The sequence below is a fragment of the Pelophylax lessonae genome (assembly GCF_965119305.1).
Source record: "Pelophylax lessonae genome assembly, chromosome: 7".
NCBI lineage: Eukaryota > Metazoa > Chordata > Amphibia > Anura > Ranidae > Pelophylax > Pelophylax lessonae.
This window is the reverse complement of record NC_138774.1, coordinates 25341414-25365160: the sequence shown is the minus strand read 5'-3', so window position 1 is coordinate 25365160 and position 23747 is coordinate 25341414.

Here is a 23747-nt window from a genome sequence, read left to right as displayed (position 1 = left end):
TGAGGGTGCTGCCTGTTCCATACTCCCCTACTCCTACCGTTTTAGGGGTACAAACAATCGATAATTGGGGCCTAGTGTGGTTGTGTACGTGTGATATACATACACTTTTTTTGGATCATATTTTTCTATTCCGCTATTTAATCAAAAACCTTTGGGGATCAGTTAAATTGGGGGATAGTCTGTGTTGGTACGTGTGAGAGAGATCCACCTTTCCAAGTTTTTGGGGTTCATCTCATACTTCTGAAGGTTTGAGGGTGCTGCCTGTTCCATACCCCCCCTACTCCCTCATCTAGCCTTTTAGGGGTACAAACAATAGTAATTGGGGCCTAGTGTGGTTGTGTACGTGTGATATACATACACTTTTTTCTGGATCATATTTTCTATTCCGCTATTTAATCAAAAACCTTTGGGGATCAGTTAAATTGGGGGATAGTCTGTGTTGGTACGTGTGAGAGAGATCCACCTTTCCAAGTTGTTGGGGTTCATCTCATACTTCTGAAGGTTTGAGGGTGCTGCCTGTTCCATACCCCCCCTACTCCTCATCTAGCCTTTTAGGGGTACAAACAATAGTAATTGGGGCCTAGTGTGGTTGTGTACGTGTGATATACATACACTTTTTTTGGATCATATTTTCTATTCCGCTATTTAATCAAAAACCTTTGGGGATCAGTTAAATTGGGGGATAGTCTGTGTTGGTACGTGTGAGAGAGATCCACCTTTCCAAGTTGTTGGGGTTCATCTCATACTTCTGAAGGTTTGAGGGTGCTGCCTGTTCCATACCCCCCTACTCCTCATCTAGCCTTTTAGGGGTACAAACAATAGTAATTGGGGCCTAGTGTGGTTGTGTACGTGTGATATACATACACTTTTTTTGGATCATATTTTCTATTCCGCTATTTAATCAAAAACCTTTGGGGATCAGTTAAATTGGGGGATAGTCTGTGTTGGTACGTGTGAGAGAGATCCACCTTTCCAAGTTGTTGGGGTTCATCTCATACTTCTGAAGGTTTGAGGGTGCTGCCTGTTCCATACTCCCCCTACTCCTCATCTACCTTTTAGGGGTACAAACAATAGTAATTGGGGCCTAGTGTGGTTGTGTACGTGTGATATACATACACTTTTTTTGGATCATATTTTCTATTCCGCTATTTAATCAAAAACCTTTGGGGATCAGTTAAATTGGGGGATAGTCTGTGTTGGTACGTGTGAGAGAGATCCACCTTTCCAAGTTGTTGGGGTTCATCTCATACTTCTGAAGGTTTGAGGGTGCTGCCTGTTCCATACTCCCCCTACTCCTAGCCTTTTAGGGGTACAAACAATAGTAATTGGGGCCTAGTGTGGTTGTGTACGTGTGATATACATACACTTTTTTTGGATCATATTTTCTATTCCGCTATTTAATCAAAAACCTTTGGGGATCAGTTAAATTGGGGGATAGTCTGTGTTGGTACGTGTGAGAGAGATCCACCTTTCCAAGTTGTTGGGGTTCATCTCATACTTCTGAAGGTTTGAGGTGCTGCCTGTTCCATACCCCCCTACTCCTCATCTAGCCTTTAGGGGTACAAACAATAGTAATTGGGGCCTAGTGTGGTTGTGTACGTGTGATATACATACACTTTTTTTGGATCATATTTTCTATTCCGCTATTTAATCAAAAACCTTTGGGGATCAGTTAAATTGGGGGATAGTCTGTGTTGGTACGTGTGAGAGAGATCCACCTTTCCAAGTTGTTGGGGTTCATCTCATACTTCTGAAGGTTTGAGGGTGCTGCCTGTTCCATACTCCCCCTACTCCTCATCTAGCCTTTTAGGGGTACAAACAATAGTAATTGGGGCCTAGTGTGTTGTGTACGTGTGATATACATACACTTTTTTTGGATCATATTTTCTATTCCGCTATTTAATCAAAAACCTTTGGGGATCAGTTAAATTGGGGGATAGTCTGTGTTGGTACGTGTGAGAGAGATCCACCTTTCCAAGTTGTTGGGGTTCATCTCATACTTCTGAAGGTTTGAGGGTGCTGCCTGTTCCATACTCCCCCTACTCCTAGCCTTTTAGGGGTACAAACAATAGTAATTGGGGCCTAGTGTGGTTGTGTACGTGTGATATACATACACTTTTTTTGGATCATATTTTCTATTCCGCTATTTAATCAAAAACCTTTGGGGATCAGTTAAATTGGGGGATAGTCTGTGTTGGTACGTGTGAGAGAGATCCACCTTTCCAAGTTGTTGGGGTTCATCTCATACTTCTGAAGGTTTGAGGGTGCTGCCTGTTCCATACCCCCCCTACTCCTCATCTAGCCTTTTAGGGGTACAAACAATAGTAATTGGGGCCTAGTGTGGTTGTGTACGTGTGATATACATACACTTTTTTTGGATCATATTTTCTATTCCGCTATTTAATCAAAAACCTTTGGGGATCAGTTAAATTGGGGGATAGTCTGTGTTGGTACGTGTGAGAGAGATCCACCTTTCCAAGTTGTTGGGGTTCATCTCATACTTCTGAAGGTTTGAGGGTGCTGCCTGTTCCATACTCCCCCTACTCCTCATCTAGCCTTTTAGGGGTACAAACAATAGTAATTGGGGCCCAGTGTGGTTGTGTACGTGTGATATACATACACTTTTTTTGGATCATATTTTCTATTCCGCTATTTAATCAAAAACCTTTGGGGATCAGTTAAATTGGGGGATAGTCTGTGTTGGTACGTGTGAGAGAGATCCACCTTTCCAAGTTGTTGGGGTTCATCTCATACTTCTGAAGGTTTGAGGGTGCTGCCTGTTCCATACTCCCCCTACTCCTAGCCTTTTAGGGGTACAAACAATAGTAATTGGGGCCTAGTGTGGTTGTGTACGTGTGATATACATACACTTTTTTTGGATCATATTTTCTATTCCGCTATTTAATCAAAAACCTTTGGGGATCAGTTAAATTGGGGGATAGTCTGTGTTGGTACGTGTGAGAGAGATCCACCTTTCCAAGTTGTTGGGGTTCATCTCATACTTCTGAAGGTTTGAGGGTGCTGCCTGTTCCATACTCCCCCTACTCCTCATCTAGCCTTTTAGGGGTACAAACAATAGTAATTGGGGCCCAGTGTGGTTGTGTACGTGTGATATACATACACTTTTTTTGGATCATATTTTCTATTCCGCTATTTAATCAAAAACCTTTGGGGATCAGTTAAATTGGGGGATAGTCTGTGTTGGTACGTGTGAGAGAGATCCACCTTTCCAAGTTGTTGGGGTTCATCTCATACTTCTGAAGGTTTGAGGGTGCTGCCTGTTCCATACTCCCCCTACTCCTCATCTAGCCTTTTAGGGGTACAAACAATAGTAATTGGGGCCTAGTGTGGTTGTGTACGTGTGATATACATACACTTTTTTTGGATCATATTTTCTATTCCGCTATTTAATCAAAAACCTTTGGGGATCAGTTAAATTGGGGGATAGTCTGTGTTGGTACGTGTGAGAGAGATCCACCTTTCCAAGTTGTTGGGGTTCATCTCATACTTCTGAAGGTTTGAGGGTGCTGCCTGTTCCATACCCCCCCTACTCCTCATCTAGCCTTTTAGGGGTACAAACAATAGTAATTGGGGCCTAGTGTGGTTGTGTACGTGTGATATACATACACTTTTTTTGGATCATATTTTCTATTCCGCTATTTAATCAAAAACCTTTGGGGATCAGTTAAATTGGGGGATAGTCTGTGTTGGTACGTGTGAGAGAGATCCACCTTTCCAAGTTGTTGGGGTTCATCTCATACTTCTGAAGGTTTGAGGGTGCTGCCTGTTCCATACCCCCCCTACTCCTCATCTAGCCTTTTAGGGGTACAAACAATAGTAATTGGGGCCTAGTGTGGTTGTGTACGTGTGATATACATACACTTTTTTTGGATCATATTTTCTATTCCGCTATTTAATCAAAAACCTTTGGGGATCAGTTAAATTGGGGGATAGTCTGTGTTGGTACGTGTGAGAGAGATCCACCTTTCCAAGTTGTTGGGGTTCATCTCATACTTCTGAAGGTTTGAGGGTGCTGCCTGTTCCATACCCCCCCTACTCCTCATCTAGCCTTTTAGGGGTACAAACAATAGTAATTGGGGCCTAGTGTGGTTGTGTACGTGTGATATACATACACTTTTTTTGGATCATATTTTCTATTCCGCTATTTAATCAAAAACCTTTGGGGATCAGTTAAATTGGGGGATAGTCTGTGTTGGTACGTGTGAGAGAGATCCACCTTTCCAAGTTGTTGGGGTTCATCTCATACTTCTGAAGGTTTGAGGGTGCTGCCTGTTCCATACTCCCCCTACTCCTCATCTAGCCTTTTAGGGGTACAAACAATAGTAATTGGGGCCCAGTGTGGTTGTGTACGTGTGATATACATACACTTTTTTTGGATCATATTTTCTATTCCGCTATTTAATCAAAAACCTTTGGGGATCAGTTAAATTGGGGGATAGTCTGTGTTGGTACGTGTGAGAGAGATCCACCTTTCCAAGTTGTTGGGGTTCATCTCATACTTCTGAAGGTTTGAGGGTGCTGCCTGTTCCATACTCCCCCTACTCCTAGCCTTTTAGGGGTACAAACAATAGTAATTGGGGCCTAGTGTGGTTGTGTACGTGTGATATACATACACTTTTTTTGGATCATATTTTCTATTCCGCTATTTAATCAAAAACCTTTGGGGATCAGTTAAATTGGGGGATAGTCTGTGTTGGTACGTGTGAGAGAGATCCACCTTTCCAAGTTTTTGGGGTTCATCTCATACTTCTGAAGGTTTGAGGGTGCTGCCTGTTCCATACCCCCCCTACTCCTCATCTAGCCTTTTAGGGGTACAAACAATAGTAATTGGGGCCTAGTGTGGTTGTGTACGTGTGATATACATACACTTTTTTTGGATCATATTTTCTATTCCGCTATTTAATCAAAAACCTTTGGGGATCAGTTAAATTGGGGGATAGTCTGTGTTGGTACGTGTGAGAGAGATCCACCTTTCCAAGTTGTTGGGGTTCATCTCATACTTCTGAAGGTTTGAGGGTGCTGCCTGTTCCATACCCCCCCTACTCCTCATCTAGCCTTTTAGGGGTACAAACAATAGTAATTGGGGCCTAGTGTGGTTGTGTACGTGTGATATACATACACTTTTTTTGGATCATATTTTCTATTCCGCTATTTAATCAAAAACCTTTGGGGATCAGTTAAATTGGGGGATAGTCTGTGTTGGTACGTGTGAGAGAGATCCACCTTTCCAAGTTGTTGGGGTTCATCTCATACTTCTGAAGGTTTGAGGGTGCTGCCTGTTCCATACCCCCCCTACTCCTCATCTAGCCTTTTAGGGGTACAAACAATAGTAATTGGGGCCTAGTGTGGTTGTGTACGTGTGATATACATACACTTTTTTTGGATCATATTTTCTATTCCGCTATTTAATCAAAAACCTTTGGGGATCAGTTAAATTGGGGGATAGTCTGTGTTGGTACGTGTGAGAGAGATCCACCTTTCCAAGTTGTTGGGGTTCATCTCATACTTCTGAAGGTTTGAGGGTGCTGCCTGTTCCATACTCCCCCTACTCCTCATCTAGCCTTTTAGGGGTACAAACAATAGTAATTGGGGCCTAGTGTGGTTGTGTACGTGTGATATACATACACTTTTTTTGGATCATATTTTCTATTCCGCTATTTAATCAAAAACCTTTGGGGATCAGTTAAATTGGGGGATAGTCTGTGTTGGTACGTGTGAGAGAGATCCACCTTTCCAAGTTGTTGGGGTTCATCTCATACTTCTGAAGGTTTGAGGGTGCTGCCTGTTCCATACTCCCCCTACTCCTAGCCTTTTAGGGGTACAAACAATAGTAATTGGGGCCTAGTGTGGTTGTGTACGTGTGATATACATACACTTTTTTTGGATCATATTTTCTATTCCGCTATTTAATCAAAAACCTTTGGGGATCAGTTAAATTGGGGGATAGTCTGTGTTGGTACGTGTGAGAGAGATCCACCTTTCCAAGTTGTTGGGGTTCATCTCATACTTCTGAAGGTTTGAGGGTGCTGCCTGTTCCATACCCCCCCTACTCCTCATCTAGCCTTTTAGGGGTACAAACAATAGTAATTGGGGCCTAGTGTGGTTGTGTACGTGTGATATACATACACTTTTTTTGGATCATATTTTCTATTCCGCTATTTAATCAAAAACCTTTGGGGATCAGTTAAATTGGGGGATAGTCTGTGTTGGTACGTGTGAGAGAGATCCACCTTTCCAAGTTGTTGGGGTTCATCTCATACTTCTGAAGGTTTGAGGGTGCTGCCTGTTCCATACTCCCCCTACTCCTAGCCTTTTAGGGGTACAAACAATAGTAATTGGGGCCTAGTGTGGTTGTGTACGTGTGATATACATACACTTTTTTTGGATCATATTTTCTATTCCGCTATTTAATCAAAAACCTTTGGGGATCAGTTAAATTGGGGGATAGTCTGTGTTGGTACGTGTGAGAGAGATCCACCTTTCCAAGTTGTTGGGGTTCATCTCATACTTCTGAAGGTTTGAGGGTGCTGCCTGTTCCATACCCCCCCTACTCCTCATCTAGCCTTTTAGGGGTACAAACAATAGTAATTGGGGCCTAGTGTGGTTGTGTACGTGTGATATACATACACTTTTTTTGGATCATATTTTCTATTCCGCTATTTAATCAAAAACCTTTGGGGATCAGTTAAATTGGGGGATAGTCTGTGTTGGTACGTGTGAGAGAGATCCACCTTTCCAAGTTGTTGGGGTTCATCTCATACTTCTGAAGATTTGAGGGTGCTGCCTGTTCCATACTCCTCCTCCTACTGCTCAACCATCCTTTTAGGGGTACAAACAATAGTAGTTGGGGCCTAGTGTGGTGGTGTACGTGCGAGATACATACACTTTCTTTTTGATCATATTTTCTATTCCGCTATTCAATTAAAACCTTTGGGGATCAATTCAATTGCGAGATAGTCTGTGTCGGTACGTGTGAGATCCACCTTTCCAAGTTGTTGGGGTTCATCTCATACTTCTGAAGATTTGAGGGTGCTGCCTGTTCCATACTCCTGCTCCTACTGCTCAACCATCCTTTTAGGGGTACAAACAATAGTAATTGGGGCCTAGTGTGGTTGTGTACGTGCGAGATACATACACTTTTTTTGATCATATTTCCTATTCCGCTATTCAATAAAAACCTTTGAGGATCAATTGAATTGCGGGATAGTCTGTGTCGGTACGTGTGAGATCCACCTTTCCAAGTTTTTGGGGTTCATCTCATACTTCTGAAGATTTGAGGGTGCTGCCTGTTCCATACTCCTCCTCCTACTCCTCATCCATCCTTTTAGGGGTACAAACAATAGTAATTGGGGCCTAGTGTGGTTGTGTACGTGCGAGATACATACACTTTTTTTGATCATATTTCCTATTCCGCTATTCAATAAAAACCTTTGAGGATCAATTGAATTGCGGGATAGTCTGTGTCGGTACGTGTGAGATCCACCTTTCCAAGTTTTTGGGGTTCATCTCATACTTCTGAAGATTTGAGGGTGCTGTCTGTTCCATACTCCTCCTACTCCTCATCCATCCTTTTAGGGGTAGAAACAATAGTAATTGGGGCCTAGTGTGGTTTTGTACGTGCGAGATACATACACTTTTTTGGATCATATTTCCTATTCCGCTATTCAATAAAAACCTTTCTAGGGCAAGATCTTAAATTACAGAAATATGAGGAGACCGTCAAATAAGGGCCGTGGCCTGGGTCGTGGTGCTGCTGGTAGAGCTCCTGTTGCAAGGAGAGGACGTGGTCGATCTGTGCCAGCTACACGCACAAGTGAAACACCTTCCTCAAGTGTGAGTAGGCGACAGAACCTGCATCAGTATTTGGTAGGGCATCAAACGCCCCTAGAAGTGATGAGGCCAGAACAAGTTGAGGCGATAGTAGATTGGTTTGCTGCTGACAGTGCCTCCAGTTCCTTCACATTGTCTCCCACCCAGTCTACTGCAGAAAGGTCAGAGTTGGCACCTGCAGCCAATGTCCAACCGTCTTTCACCTCACCCCCTTGCAAATCAGGCCAGCAGTCTGAGCCCCAAGCCATACAGCAGTCTCTTATTCTTTTTGAGGACTCTGTCAGCAGGGTTTCCCAGGGCCATCCACCTAGCCCTGCCCCAGAAGTGGAAGAGATTGAGTGCAGCGATGCCCAACCACTTATTTCTCAAGATGAGTACATGCAAGGATCATCGCAGCACGTCTCCGATGATGACGAAACGCAGGTGCCAACTGCTGCGGCGTTCAGCATTGTGGAGACCGACAAGGAGGGCAGGGGTGAAGACTGGGTGGAAGATGATGTGGAGGACGATGAGGTCCTCGACCCCACATGGAATGAACGTCATGCAGGTGACCTGAGTAGTTTGGAGGAAGAGGCGGTGGTCGCACAGAGCCACCAGCACAGCAGAAGAGGGAGCAGGGTGCAGAAGCGGAGCGGCCGTGCCCTAGACACTACGCCCGCTACTGCCCAACGCAGCAAGGGAACGAGCGCACCAAAGTCAGCTCAAAGGAGTTCTCTAGCGTGGAAGTTCTTTAGAAAATGTGCTGATGACAGGACACGAGTGGTTTGCACCCTGTGCAATCAGAGCTTGAAGCGAGGCATAAACCTTCTCAACCTGAGCACAACCTGCATGATCAGGCATCTAAGTGCAAAGCACGAGCTGCAGTGGAGTACACACCTTCAAAACCAAGAAACGTCTCTGGCTCATCCTGCTTCCTCTTCTGCTGCAGTCTCGGCCGCTCCAGCCACATCTGTAGTGATACCGGCACCTGCCACCCCGCAAACAGACGATCTGTCAGCAACACCACCACCTGGGTCACCAACAACCATCTCCACAATGTCCCGTGGAAGCGTTCAGCTTTCCATCTCCCAAACACTTGAGAGGAAGAGGAAGTACCCCCCTACCCACCCGCGATCCCTGGCCCTGAATGCCAGCATTTCAAAATTATTGGCCTTTGAAATGCTGTCATTCCGTCTGGTGGAGACGCACAGTTTTAAAAACCTTATGTCGGTGGCTGTCCCACAGTACGTCGTGCCCAGCCGCCACTACTTTTCCAGGCAAGCCATCCCTTCCCTGCACAACCAAGTGGGGGAAAATATCAGGTGTGCACTGCGCAACGCCATCTGTGCCAAGGTCCACCTAACTACGGATACGTGGACCAGTAAGCACGGTCAGGGGCGTTATATCTCCCTAACGGCACACTGGGTAAATGCAGTGGCGGATGGGCCTGAGGCGGATAGCAATTTGGCGCATGTCCTTCCACCACCGAGGATTGCAGGGCGCTTCAGTTTGCCTCCTGTTCCTAACTCCTCCTACTCCGCTTCCTCATCCTCTACCGCCTCCTCATCCGGACAGCGTAACACCTTCACCACCAACTTCAGCACGGCCAGGGGTAAACGACAGCAGGCAGTTTTACAACTTGCCTGTTTGGGGGACAAACCACACACCGCGCAGGAGTTGTGGAGGAGCATGGAACAGCAGACAAATGAGTGGTTGCTGCCAGCGAGCCTCAAGCCCGGCCTGGTGGTGTGCGATAACGGGCGAAATCTCATAGCAGCTCTGGGCCTAGCCGGTTTGACGCACATCCCTTGCCTGGCGCATGTGCTGAATTTGGTGGTGCAGAGGTTCCTTAAAAACTACCCCGATATGTCAGAGCTGCTGCAGAAAGTGCGGGCCGTTTGTGCGCACTTTCGGCGTTCTCACCCTGCTGCTGCTCGCCTGGCAGCGCTGCAGCGTAACTTCGGCCTTCCCGCTCACCGCCTCATATGTGACGTGCCCACAAGGTGGAACTCCACCTTGCACATGCTGGAAAGACTGTGCGAGCAGCAGCAGGCCATAGTGGAGTTTCAGCTGCAGCACGCACGCGTGAGTCGCTCTGCGGAACAGCACCACTTCACCACCAATAACTGGGCCTCCATGCGAGACCTGTGTGCCTTGTTGCGCTGTTTTGAGTACTCCACCAACATGGCCAGTGGCAATGACGCCGTTCTCAGCTTAACTATCCCACTTCTATGCCTCCTTGAAAAAACAATTCGGGCGATGATGGAAGAGGATGTGGCACAGGATGAGGAGGAGGATGAAGAGGTAACATTTCCAAGGCTTTCAGGGCAGTCATTCGCAAGGGGCTCCGAGGGTGGGTTCCTGCACACGCAAACGCCAGGGACGCAATTGTCCAGCAGGGGCACAGTTCTGGAGGATGAGGAGGATGAGGAGGAGGAGGAGCTGGAGGAGGAGATGGAACCATGTTCACAGCAGGGTGGCACCCAGGCCAGCTCATGGCCATCACTGGTGCGTGGCTGGGGGGATACAGAGGACACGGACGATACACCTCCCACAGAGGACAGCCTTTCGTTGCCTCTGGGCAGCCTGGCACACATGAGCGATTACATGCTGCAGTGTCTCCACAACGACCGCCGAGTTGCCCACATTCTAACTTGTGCTGATTACTGGGTGGCCACGCTGCTGGATCCCCGTTACAAGGACAACGTACCGTCCTTAATTCACTCACTGGAGCGCGATTGCAAGATGCGCGAGTACAAGCGCACGCTGGTAGACGCCATGCTGCTGGCATTCCCATCTGACAGCGGGGCCACAGTGGAAGCACAAGGCAGAGGAGGAGGAGGAGGAGGTCGCCAACGCAACCAGGGCACCGCCAGCACCTCAGAAGGCAGGGTTAGCATGGCCGAAATGTGGAAAAGCTTTGTCAGCACGCCACAACAAACAGCAGCACCAGCAGCTCAGATGGAACGTCTTAGCAGGAGGCAGCATTTTACCAACATGGTGGAGCAGTATGTGTGCACACGCCTACATGTAGTGAATGACGGGTCTGCCCCCTTCAACTTCTGGGTCTCCAAATTGGGCACATGGCCTGAGCTTGCCCTTTACGCCTTGGAGGTGCTGGCGTGCCCTGCAGCCAGTGTATTATCTGAACGGGTATTTAGCACGGCTGGGGGCGTTATAACAGACAAGCGCAGCCGCCTGTCCAGAGACAATGTGGACAAGCTCACGTTCATTAAAATGAACCAGGCATGGATCCCACGGGACTTTTCCGTACCTTATGCAGAATAGCAATGGATACCGACCTTACCCACCCATTGTTCCATTTTTGCTCTTTCTCACTCTTTTGGGGTGTACCCTCATTTAAAATTTTTGAAAAGAAGCAGTGTTGGCTACCTCGTCCTCCTCCTCAGGGCCAGATTAATGTAGGGGCTATTGGAGCTGCAGCTCCAGGCCCCTACCTTTTATATAGGCCCCGGGTTGGCCATATTCACTGTTACCGCTCTTCTGTCACTTGTAAACACAGAAGTCTGGCTTCTATGCTCGCTTCCCCAGGCAGCACCCTCAGAACCTCCCCACACAGCGTGAAGGCCGGACAAGGAGGGACAGTTGGCGATGCATGGATGTGTTTATGGGCTTCAGAGACAGCATCCCATGTTGAATTAGGCATGCATGGCTGCACCCTTCCTCCTCTGGGTGCATGGCAAGGCACGGCCCTTAAGGCCCTTCAAAATCCTCAGCACCAAGCCCATGATGCTGTTAATCCGGCCCTGGTCCTCCTCCACCGCCGCTTCCACCTACACCGCCCATAGGTGTGCGCAGCCTATTGCATTAAGGTGTGCACCCCAAAGTTGAAATACACATGCATGTGTTTGCCAGCAGGGAGAGTAATGTATCGGGGCCATGTACCTGTAGGCAAGGAGAAATAGAGCAGAGCAGGTCCCAGGGAGATCTTTCCCATCTCCTCACTGGCAATGCTATGTGCCCTAGGTGATTAGGGTGTGCCCAGGCACACCCAGCACACCCTGTGCGCACGCCTATGTCACCGCCACATCCACCACCACCTCAACCTCCCTCCTACTCCATATGGGCCTCGTCCTTCAGAGATGAAGAAGAACATTGTTTTATTTTTCTGTTTTTTTTTGTTGTTTTAAGTTATTTCCCTATCCACATTTGTTTGCAGAGCACTTGCCATGCTCTTAATTACGTTTTGCTGCCATTTGCAGCACTCTAGCCCTTTCCTTTGGTGTTTTAGAGCCATTTTAGTGCCTTAAAGTTCGGGTCCCCATTGACTTCAATGGGGTTCGGTGTCCGGGAAAAGTTCGGTAAAAGTCCGGGACACGGACCCGGACTTTTTTTTAAAGTTCGGCCGAACCCGTCGAACACGGACATCTAGGTGTCCGCTCAACCCTAGTAGGGAGCATTCATGCGAGAGATGTCCGCATTAATCTTGGTCACCAGCCTGCTAACATTTACAGGTAGTAGTCTAAGGGGGTTGGCCGTTTGATCAATACCCAAGTAATGAATGCTGTCTGAGGACCACGGGATAGGAATGGAGGCTTGCAGTTTAGATTGGAGCGTAGCGGGGACCCCTAAATTGAGGACTGTAGACTTAGAGGCGTTAAGCTTATAAAGCGAAACCCTGCTGTAAGATAGGAGTGTGGTGTAAGCCGCTGGGAGCGAAACTTCTGGGTGGGTGAGCATCATGATAATATCATCTGCAAAGAGATTGATCTTATGATGGTATGTATGCATTTTAAAGCCTGTGATGAGGGGGTTGGATCGAATTGTTTCGGCCAACGGCTCTATAATCAAATTAAAGATTGTGGGAGATAAGGGACAGCCCTGCCTTGTACCGTTAGTTATAGTGAAGTTTTTAGATAGCGTGCCCGAAGTGTAAACTTGTGCCGTCGGTGAGGAATAGAGGGCCATAACAGCAGACAGAATGGGTCCCGAAAGCCAAATTTTTGGAGTGTAGCTCGCATGTAGCCCCAATGGACTCTGTCAAACGCTTTTTCGGCGTCGAGGGTTAATAGTACAGAGGGAAGTTTGGAGGAATGTGCCTGATGCATGATGCCCAAGAGTCTCCTTGTTGCATCAGAGGTCTGCCTACCTGATGTGAAACCCATCTGATCCCTATGTATAAGCGTGGGGAGAATGGTTTGAATGCGTTTGGACAGGATACGGGCGTAAATTTTTGCATCAGAATTCAGTAGGGAAATGGGGCGAAAATTGGCCGGTGTGGTGGGATCTTTAGCTGGTTTGGGCAACGTGACAATATGGGCACTTAGGATATCTGAGGGTAATGAGGAAACTACCATTGCCTTGTTATAGACTTCCGTCATAGTGGGGCTTAAGTGTTGACTAAATAGTTGATAAAATTTCTTGGAAAACCCGTCGGGCCCAGGCGATTTACCCTTCGGTAACGATGTGATACTGGAGCGCACCTCCGCAGGCGTAATCGGAGAGTTAAGTGTAAGCAGTTGGCTTTCTGAAAGGGAGGGTAGGGACACCGCATTGAGGAATCAGTTAATATCCTCCACGGACGGTTGATGTTCAGACGGGTTATCCCCAAGGTTGTACAAGGCACTATAAAAATCAGCAAATGCATCCGCTATGGCTTGCGGATGAGTAATTTTAGATGCAGGTGATGGGTGGAGGAGGAAGGGGATTCTGGATTTAGCCTGTTTGCGCTTAACCTGTGATGCCAAGAATTTGCCAGCCTTATTGGCTTGGCAGTAGTATTTTTGTTTAAGATACTGAAATTGTCTAAATGAAAAGTGCCTGTGCAATTTTTGCTCATATAATAACTTGGTGGGATAAATAAATAAATAATATTAATGTGAAATACCGTGATTCCTCTTAAAGTGCAACGTGCTGAATAGTAAATACATATAGTAAATTATCACTCAAATAAAAAAATGTAAAAGTCCAATGCAATCAAGTCCAAAGGGTGAATACAAAAATGTGCAAAAAACGTGCTCAAAACACTGCCGGTGTGGGGATGAAAGTGCTGCGTGCCGGTGATCCTTGGGTTCTCACTCTGTGCCCAGGGGTAAGGTAGCACACTTACCGGAAGGTGTGGATTCCAATGGCGTACGCCAAAAGGAATCGAAATCGCTTTGTCTGCTGCTCCTGTATATCGATAGGTGGGTGGGCGGTCTCCTTATGGATATAGGTAAGCGTTCCGCATGGAAGAAAGAAGGTAGAAGCTCCTCATAGTGTAAAAAGGTTTTTCCTTTAATTAGACTTCAACTTCATAAAACAAAACAACATCAATCTTCTCATACAGCTTCCATAAAAACATCCATAAAAACCCCCGATCGGTGATGCAGACTTTAAAAGCACTCCAATTGTGGTAAAAAACACTCCAGATAAAACCGTAGGTGACACAGCAAAAATGTGACAAACTCGACCCAGAAATAAAATAGTGGGGTCAATATAGTAGTAAAAACCGCTCTTAGAGCTCTACCTAGGCGCGAGTATACCACCGTTTTTCACTGAAATTGTCTGTTGGATTGTTCCAGAAGGAGAAGGCGTATTTCTTGTCTCAGTGCAAGAAGTTCCCGGGACACGGAATCAGTAGGGTTCGTTTTGTTATCTGTTTCTAAAACATGAATCTTGTGTGTCAGAACGGAAACCTGATCCCTCCGTTGCCTCCTGAGCCGCGCCTGCTGCTGGATGCACACCCCTCGTATGAAGGCCTTTTGTGCACCCCACAGCACCCACGGGTCAGAGACAGAGGTACCGTTAAGATGGAGGAAGTCCTGCAATTGCTTAGATACGTAGGATCTACACTTCTCATTCTGCAACATATTAAGGTCACATCTCCAGATATAAGCACTGTTACACTTTGCCGTGTCCTCTATGGTCAATTCCACCGCCGCATGGTCCGACCATGTGATGTCATTGACCGTAGAGGAGGAGGCCTTACCCAATAAAAACATATCAACAAAAAACATATCTATGCGAGAATACGAGTGATGCCTGGAAGAAAAAAAAGAATAGTCCCGCTCCATGGCATGGTGGCATCGCCACACGTCAAACAATTTTTCCTCATGTATCACATGCCCCAAAGATTGCTGTCGGCCCCGGGGGGACGCCGAAGAGTCCAACCCGGGGTCGACAACTGCATTAAAATCTCCACATAACAACAAATGACCGTATTGGAGCGCTGATACCCTCTTAAGGATCCTTCGCAGAAAGCGAACTTGGTGGGAGTTTGGAGCGTATACGTTCACCAAAGTGAGCGGAAGGTCATTGAGGTCACATGTCACTATAATATACCTGCCGTCTGGGTCCAGTACCGACTTGTGTATACGCACTGTGAGGGAGTCGCGAAAGGCTAGCATGACTCCTCTTTTCTTTTCAGTGCTGGAAGCCAAGAAGACCTGTGGATAGTTCTTGTGGCCATGGTATGGCACTTTTTCGGCCTGAAAGTGGGTCTCCTGAACCGCCAGCACATCTGCTCTATGAAGCAATGCCTCCTTCCACAAAGAACGCCGCTTGGCCGGATGATCCAGACCGTTAGCGTTAATAGTCAAAAGTTTGATGGTCATGTTTCAGGCAAGGCGACGATCAAGGCAGAGCAGATGGTACACATAGGCAAGGTAGTTGCTGCGAGGAAAGTGTTGAGAAACCAGTAAACAAAAACAAAAAAAAGAAGAACCATAGAAGAATGTAAAAAAAGAGCCGTCTCAGCAGCTCGCGTGCGAGAAACTCGCAAAAAAAACCAATGGAGGGCCGAAAGAGAGAACATCTTTCAAAGGCCATAGACACATCGTAGGTCATCAGCGGTGATTAGGGCTGGTATGGGTTGAGGAAGGCCTGGAAGACCGTTTTCGGGACGTTACCTGCCATTCACTGTCCAGTGGGCGCAGAGGTGATGAGATTGGAGCAGAGGCTTGATCAGCCGGGAGAATGTTCCATTTCCTGAGCATAGCGAGACCTTCCTCTAGGGATCTGATCACTGCCGTGGAGCCTCCATGTGTCACCAGGAGAGTCGCTGGGTACCGCCATTTATGTTGGATTTGGTGGTTACGCAGAACCTTGGTTATGGTAGAGAGGTTGCGTCTGGCCATCAGCGTGTGCCTGGATAGATCGGGCAGCAATTGCACGTTGCAATAGGGTTCAGGTAACTGTCCACTCTGTCTGGACGCAAGCATTATTTTGTCCTTGGCAGTGAAAAAGTGGACTCTAAGCAGAACATCCCGTGGTACATTACCCTCCAGGAACGTTGGCTTGGGCAGTCTGTGGATCCGGTCAATAAGAAGTTCTGATTCATGCAGAGTAGGGACCAGCATTTTGAATAAAGAGACAACATGTTGCTGCAATTGTTCAGGGGAGATCGCTTCAGATATGCCTCGCAGTTTTATGTTGTTGCGTCTGGAGCGATCCTCCAGATCCGCCACTTTATTCTTCAACCAGGAGATTTCTTCCGTTTGGTTGTTTAAGCGGTCTATGACCGAGTTGATGGTTTCAGCATGAGTGTGCACAGACTGTTCTACAGACCCAATCCTGGTCCCCAAGGCAGATATTTCTGCAGTAATTTGCTGCGTCTGCTGTTTCATCTCAGCCTGCATGGTAGCCTGCAAGGAGAACAGCATGGCTCTCATAGCAGATTCTGATATGGGGTTTCCCCCAGCAGATTGCTGGACAGGCTGGGATGTGTCTGAGGGTAGCTGCAGTGCCAGAGTGGAGGGGGGATAGCAGTGTCCATACCTGAGCCGTCATACACTCCAGGAGGCGAGTCCCTTCTCTGCCTGCTCTTGGCTGGGCTTCTGGAGGTCGGCGATGGAGGGGAGGGCGATCCCGAGGAAGATCCGCTGTCCGGGTTCCCTATCAACCTGTGCTGCGGGTGTAGTGGCTTTAGTGGAGGGAGTTTAGCAAGCGGTCCCGCTGCTCCTGCATCCTGCTTGGTGTTCCGAGCGGGTCCCGGTCCGCCGCCGCCATTTTGTTGGAGTCCATGTGCCTGTGAGATGAAGAAGCCAGACAGCTTGTTAAGCTGACCGGTCTCCTTCTTCTTGTTGCGGGTCATCACGGCGGCTTCAGCGGGCACTCACTGAGCGGTACAGCAGGTCGTAGGGGCGAAAGCAGCCCTGAATGCGGCGTATGTCTTAGGGTGGCCGGCGGAGCAGACTCAAAGAACGTCCATCCGCTGCGCTGGTAGCCACGCCCCCTGAAAGCCAGACAAATTTTTTGTTATTTGGAAATTCGGATATATCTGAATTTCTAAATTACAACAATAACGAATTTAAACAAATCTGAAATAACAAAATTGAATTCATCCAAAATTATAATTTGAATTAAATTCTAATCAAATTCAAAAACAAGGACAGAATGAAACAGAACTGAAAACAAAGGAACAGGATAGAATAGAAAGGAATAGAATAGAAAAGAAAAAAATACAAAAGAATAGAAAAGAAAACAATAGAATAGAAAGAATAGAGTAAAACAGGGCAGAACAGAATAACATAGAAAATAACAGAAATGAGGGGAATAGAATAGAAAAAACTAGCATAGAAAAGAATAAAGTAGACTAGAAAATAAAAGAATAGAACAGAATAGAAAAGAATAGAGTAAAACAGAACAAAACGGAATAGAAAATAAAAGAATAGAATAAAATAGAATATAAATTATAGGAATAAAATAGAAAAGAATAGATTAGAATAGAAAATAATAGAGTATAAAATAAAATAAAAGAATAGAAAATAATAATAATAATAAAAAAAAGAATAGAATACAATAGAAAGAACATACCCATTGAATACAACATGGGATATAAATTATAGGAATAGAATAGAAAAGAAGAGAATAAACTAGAATAGAATAGAATATAATAAAAAATAATAGAATACAATAGAAAGTAAAAGAATAGGATAAAAAAATAATAGAATAGAAAAAAAAAACAATAGAATAAAATAAAAAGAATAAAATCCTCTTCCAAAATTCTAATTTTGACTAGAATAGATTAAAATAGAATAGAAAAGAATAGAATAGAAAATAAGAAAATAGAATATAATAGAAAAAAAAAATGAACGGAAAAAAACAAAGGAATAGAATAGAATAAAAAGAATATAACCATCTTCTGAAATTTTAATTTTAAATAGAATGCCAATTCAAATTCAAATGCCAATTTCTTTTTTTCCGAATTCGGTTGAATTTAATTCAATTCGACCAAATTCGGAAAATTCCGATCACCTTTGAAAATGAAGAAACAAAACAAATTCTGAAAACAAGGTAAACAAATTAAACAAATTTAACTAAACTAAATTATTTTCTAGTTAGAATTTGTGCTTGATTTTCAAAGTCCTCAGTTTTGGAACAGTTACATCTCAACCGCATATACTGACTACGTGGGACTGATTTAAACCATGATTTATGGTGGCAGCTGTCCAAGGGAATAAAAAAATTGCGGTCAGAGGGCTTAAAAAAAGTTGAAGTGATCAATTGCCCATTCTTCACTATAATATTCAAATCCAAAAAAAATATTTTTTCCAGACCAGCTTCATATTTGAATTCAATATCAGTATTATTTAGCATTTCCATAAAGGAATGCAAATAATCTAGGCTGCCATTCCATAGGAGGAGAATGTCATCTATATATCTAGCCCATAATACCAACTCAGGTCTTGCTTGGGCATAGATGATGTCCTCCTCCCATTAGGCTGTAAATAAATTAGCCAAACTAGGGGCATATTTAGCCCCCATAGCTACACCCCTATTTTGAAGGTAGTGTTTATTGCCAAACCAAAAAAAGTTATGTGCAGTGGCAAACTTTAACAGCTCCATTATGAATGTTTTTTTTGGGTAGGTATGTCTAAACTTTGATTCAGGTAATACTCTACTGATGACAGACCCCATTTATGTGGTATTATAATATATAGGGAGGACACACCGGCAGTTACCAGCCAAACAGCACTCCCTATATGTACAATTGTTTATTAAATTAATGATATGCTTTGTATTTTTAATATAAGAAGGTGTTTTTTTAATGAGGGAATGGAGATAATGATCTATATTTTTTCCCACCTGGGATGTAACAAAATCTTTTCTGCTAATGATGGGGCGGTCCAGGGGGGCAAATAGGGTTTTTCTAAATTTTTGGAAGATAGTACATGACTTGGGTACGCGGAGCTGCAGGAATCAGAAAGGATCGTTCTTTCTTATTTATGATCTCTTGCTTGAAGCCTCTATTTAGTACCTTTTCTAATTCTCTTTTGTAGGTACTGCTGGATCTACTCCAAGAGGAACATAAGTCATTTGATCACCCAGAATCCTCTCCATTTCTGGTACATAATCCCACTTATCTAGAATAACTAACCCCCTTAGTTGATACAAACCTGACTCCAGTGGCATATCAACGGGGAGGGGGGGTTGAGTGGTCCGCCACGGGTGCCACACATTGGGGGAGTTGTCAGGCCAGTGCTGCTAAGGGGTGTCAGGCAGACTCGGACTGGCCAAAGGGCACATTGAGCGCTTGCCTGGTGGAGTGGGGTTGTTAGGCTGCTACAGGCTCCCGGTCTTGTATCTGCAGGTGCAGCAGCAGCTGCTCTTGAAAAATATGGCCAACTTTGAAACTGCAGGCTGGGCTTGGGCAGGCTTGTCGGGCAGGACTCGGGAGTTGGGCAGGCTTAACAAGGGCTTGGAAGGGGTGGGGCACGTGGTGACATCACAAAGTGGTAGGACTCAGGAGTCACAAAGCGGGCTGCTCTACCACTGGGCTAACTGACCTTCCTACACACTGGAGCCTGTACTGGGTAAGCCACAAATGATACAGCAGAGTGTTCAGCAGCTTTGCCCTGGGCCCTGTCATACTGACCTTGAATACCAACATCTGTGACACGGACTGGGATGGGGGCAGGAAAATAACATATGTAAATGTACACACAAAAACTTCTAAGGCTCCATTCACATCTAGGTGTTTTTGGACGATGTTCTACTCTAAGTCTCAGCTCTATAAATGCTCAACAAGACAAATCCCATTAATTTCAATGGCTGCTGTTCACATCTGAGTGTTCTGTCACCTTAAGCAAAATACCCCTGGGTCACAAAAGTACATGAGCTTCTATTTTGGCAGATTACAGGCATTTTAATTTTTTTTCATTTGTCATTTGTCAACGCCTGCACAAAAATACTGCAAAATCGCCCGATAAAACACCAGTAAAAATGCCTGTAAAAATAGCAATGCCTAGATGTGAACAGAGCTTAAATAATAACTGATCTACATGTGTTCTTTTCCCTGGGAGATGAAACCAAATAATCCAGTGTAAGATTAGAGTGAACTTTTGTGAGAGGCAGCCTGGAATGATAAACTCTGACATCTCTTCACAGTCTCTGACCATCTCCTGTATCATGTCTGCAGTCTCTGACCATCTCTTGTATCATATTTGCAGTCTCTGACTATCTCATGTAGTATGTCTGCAGTCTTATTATCTCTGGTATCATGTCTGCAGTCTCTGACTATCTCTTGTACCATTTCTGCAGTCTCTGACCAACTCCTGGGGGGAAGATTTGTGCACCTCTATTTTTGGGGGGACTTTTCCGTCACCCTTATCGACAACATTTTTTGATGGAATGACCGTTGGGATACTACAGACCCTTGTTGGGTCATTTGCAACTACCCGAATTGCTGTATCATTTGTACATTTGATTAATTGGATATGAGTGGACCATCTCCTGCATTATGTCCTCAGTCTCTTACCATCTCTTGTATCATGGCCTCAGTCTCTAACTATCTCTTGTATCATGTCTGTAGTCTCTGACCATCTCTTGTGTCATGTCCTCAGTCTCTGACAATCTCCTGTTTCATGTCCTCAGTTTCTGACCATCTCCTGTATCATGTCCTCAGTCTGACCATCTCTTGTATCATGCCCTCAGTCTCTGACCATCTCCTGTATCATGTCTGCAGTCTCTGACCATCTCTTGTGTCATATCCTCAGTCTCTGACCATCTCTTGTATTGTGTCCTCAATCTCTGACCATCTCTTGTATCATGTCTGCAGTCTCTAACCATCTCCTGTATCATGTCTGCAATCTCTGACCATCTCTTGTGTCATGTCCTCAGTCTCTAACTATCTCCTGTAGTATGTCTGCAATCTCTTACCTAAACACATTGCTAATAGTATTAGCTATCTGTTTATGCTGAAGGTAGGACTGTGCAAGGGAGGCAGAGAGTAAAAGGGGGCACTGTGATTAGAGAGATGGGGGGGGGGGGGGACTGCAAGGGGCACTGTTAAGGGGGCTGCGAAATTTGTCCAATCATTATTCTTGAAAACATTACACATTTTCGTGGGTGTTTTTACATTTTAAAGTTATAGGGTGGGGGGTGCCAGATATAGGATCCGCCCAGGCTGCCAAATGTTCTTGGTATGCCCCTGCCTTACTCAAGCTTTTTTCTTTGCATCTTAATGTTATGAATATGTATGTGATCCAAATCCCTCAATAAAACATCTCTAAAAACTTTAATGAAGGGGCCAATCCCCCCTGGAGAGATTAGAGTGGAGATTAGAGGGAAGCATTGGAGAGATTAGAGTGGAGATTAGAGGGAAGCATTGGAGAGATTAGAGTGTTGCACTTTTGTGGACACAATTCTATTTGTTTTCAGTGGGTTTGCCATAACATATAGTTTAACATTCACTTTTCGCACATGTTTATGTATGTCCATGAATGTTTGAAATTTTTTGAATTAACCTAATCAACTATCGGAGCGTTTTTCTCTTCTATACTCCTGTCCGCTGCTTATGCGGAGCCTTGCTGGGAAGAGAACTGGTGGTATAGTCTCTAAGGAAGCTATCCTATAGTCACATCTGAAGGACCCTTTTGGTGCCTTGGATCATTGCCTATGTGACCTCTGATGACTCTTATCATTGCCTATGTACCTCTGATGACTCTGATCATTGCCTATGTGACCTCGGATGACTCTGATCATTATCTATGTGACCTCGGATGACTCTGATCATCGTCTATGTGACCTCGGATGACTCTGATCATTGCCTATGTGACCTTGGATGACTCTGATCATCGTCTATGTGACCTCGGATGACTCTGAACATTGGCTATGTGACCTCTGATGACTCTAAACATTGCCTATATGACCTCGGATGACTCTGATCATTGCCTATGTGACCTCGGATGACTCTGATCATCGTCTATGTGACCTCGGATGACTCTGAACATTGCCTATGTGACCTCTGATGACTCTGATCATCGTCTATGTGACCTCGGATGACTCTGATCATTGCCTATATGACCTTGGATGACTCTGATCATTGCTTATGTGACCTCGGATGACTCTGATCATTGCCTATGTGACCTCGGGTGACTCTGATCATTGCTTATGTGACCTCGGATGACTCTGATCATTGCCTTTGTGACCTCGGATGACTCTGATCATTGCCTATGTGACCTCGGATGACTCTGATCATTGCCTTTGTGACCTCGGATGACTCTGATCATTGCCTATGTGACCTTTCTTGACATAGAAGGTCCATAGTAAACGCTCCCTATACTAATGGTGGAGGTCTTACACTTCAGTGGTTATTGCTGTTTGGTGTTGGACCTTTTGGAATGAACTTCTTAAGAAGATTTTTTTCACCCTACTTTACTTATTCATGTTTCATATGGTATAAGCGCAGCTCTGATTTTATTTAATATGTAAGTAACGTTGCTGGGTTGAGGACATTGTCTCCAAAAATTGAGCAACTGTCCATCTGTGTCATCTTATGATCCCCGATTGGTCACTCTTGGTTCCACTGATCCCATAAAACTCCCTCACCGGGAGAGACCTGCAAAGATTTTCTAGTGTTGTAACAAATATTATTCCATGTAAAATAATGCACAGTTTATAAATGTACATTTTCCATTTACATATGCCAATCTACGTCCCGTGAAGTTGGTAAATAATCTGTGGTATAGGCTTCTCAAGTAATTTAAATATGCTCTCAGCAGGTCTAAAAATAAGCGTGATGATTCATTAAAAGAAAAAAAGAGAGAAAAACGTGCAGCCGTGATTGTCAATTACAAATAAACACATAATGAGAACATAGAACTAAAATAAAAAAATAAATAAAAATGCCAAAAAGGAATTTGCAAGTTTCAAGAAAATGCCATACAAACTGTAAATGACTAGAGTTTTCTGAAATATAAAATAAATGTAAAAAAAACAAAAAAACAAAACAGAAATGCCGGTTGACTTATTCCTGCTCTGGTAGGGGGGAAATACAATTGAGCTGGCCATACATGTTAAGACTCCCTCATTCATGGTAAACAGCATGGATGTCGGAATCTGCAGCGCTGGCTATTGTAATTTGACAGCAGGTACCTGCGGCTGTCAGAATACCCAACAGTTGAGGAAAGTGGGAAGATGTTGCTGGGCCTGTAGGGTTATCTTACTGGTTTTGGTATCCTATGGTATTGAAGTTGATGTAGATGATTTGGTCCCTGGGCATGCGGCTTCTACACCTCAGAGGATCTCCACAGTCTACTTGGATTGTAGTGTAATGTAATGAGAATTGAAATTGAAGCGCAACACCACTGCTAAGAGGTCCAGATACAACTTTATTACATTACAAGAAAAACAAATCCGAAGTTTTAAGACAAGCTGATCCCAGATTGAAGCCAACTGTATATGATACTAAGCAAAGAAAAAACAAGGGAAAAGTGCCTCTAAGCGTAACATGTCAGATGAAAAATATAAAGTAATGTAGATGCCGCGCTTGAAACTAAAAAATCGGATTTTTAGTCCAATTTGTGGATTATAATCAGTCCGTATAAAGATGCTAAATAGCAGTAATATATAAGACTAAAAGGATTAACAAAATGGCCGCCGCATCATGCTACGTAATGACGTCATTTCGTATCAGGATGCAGCGGCCATTTTGTTGGTTGGAAGCATTCTTCTTCCTTTAGTTTTGCTGCTTG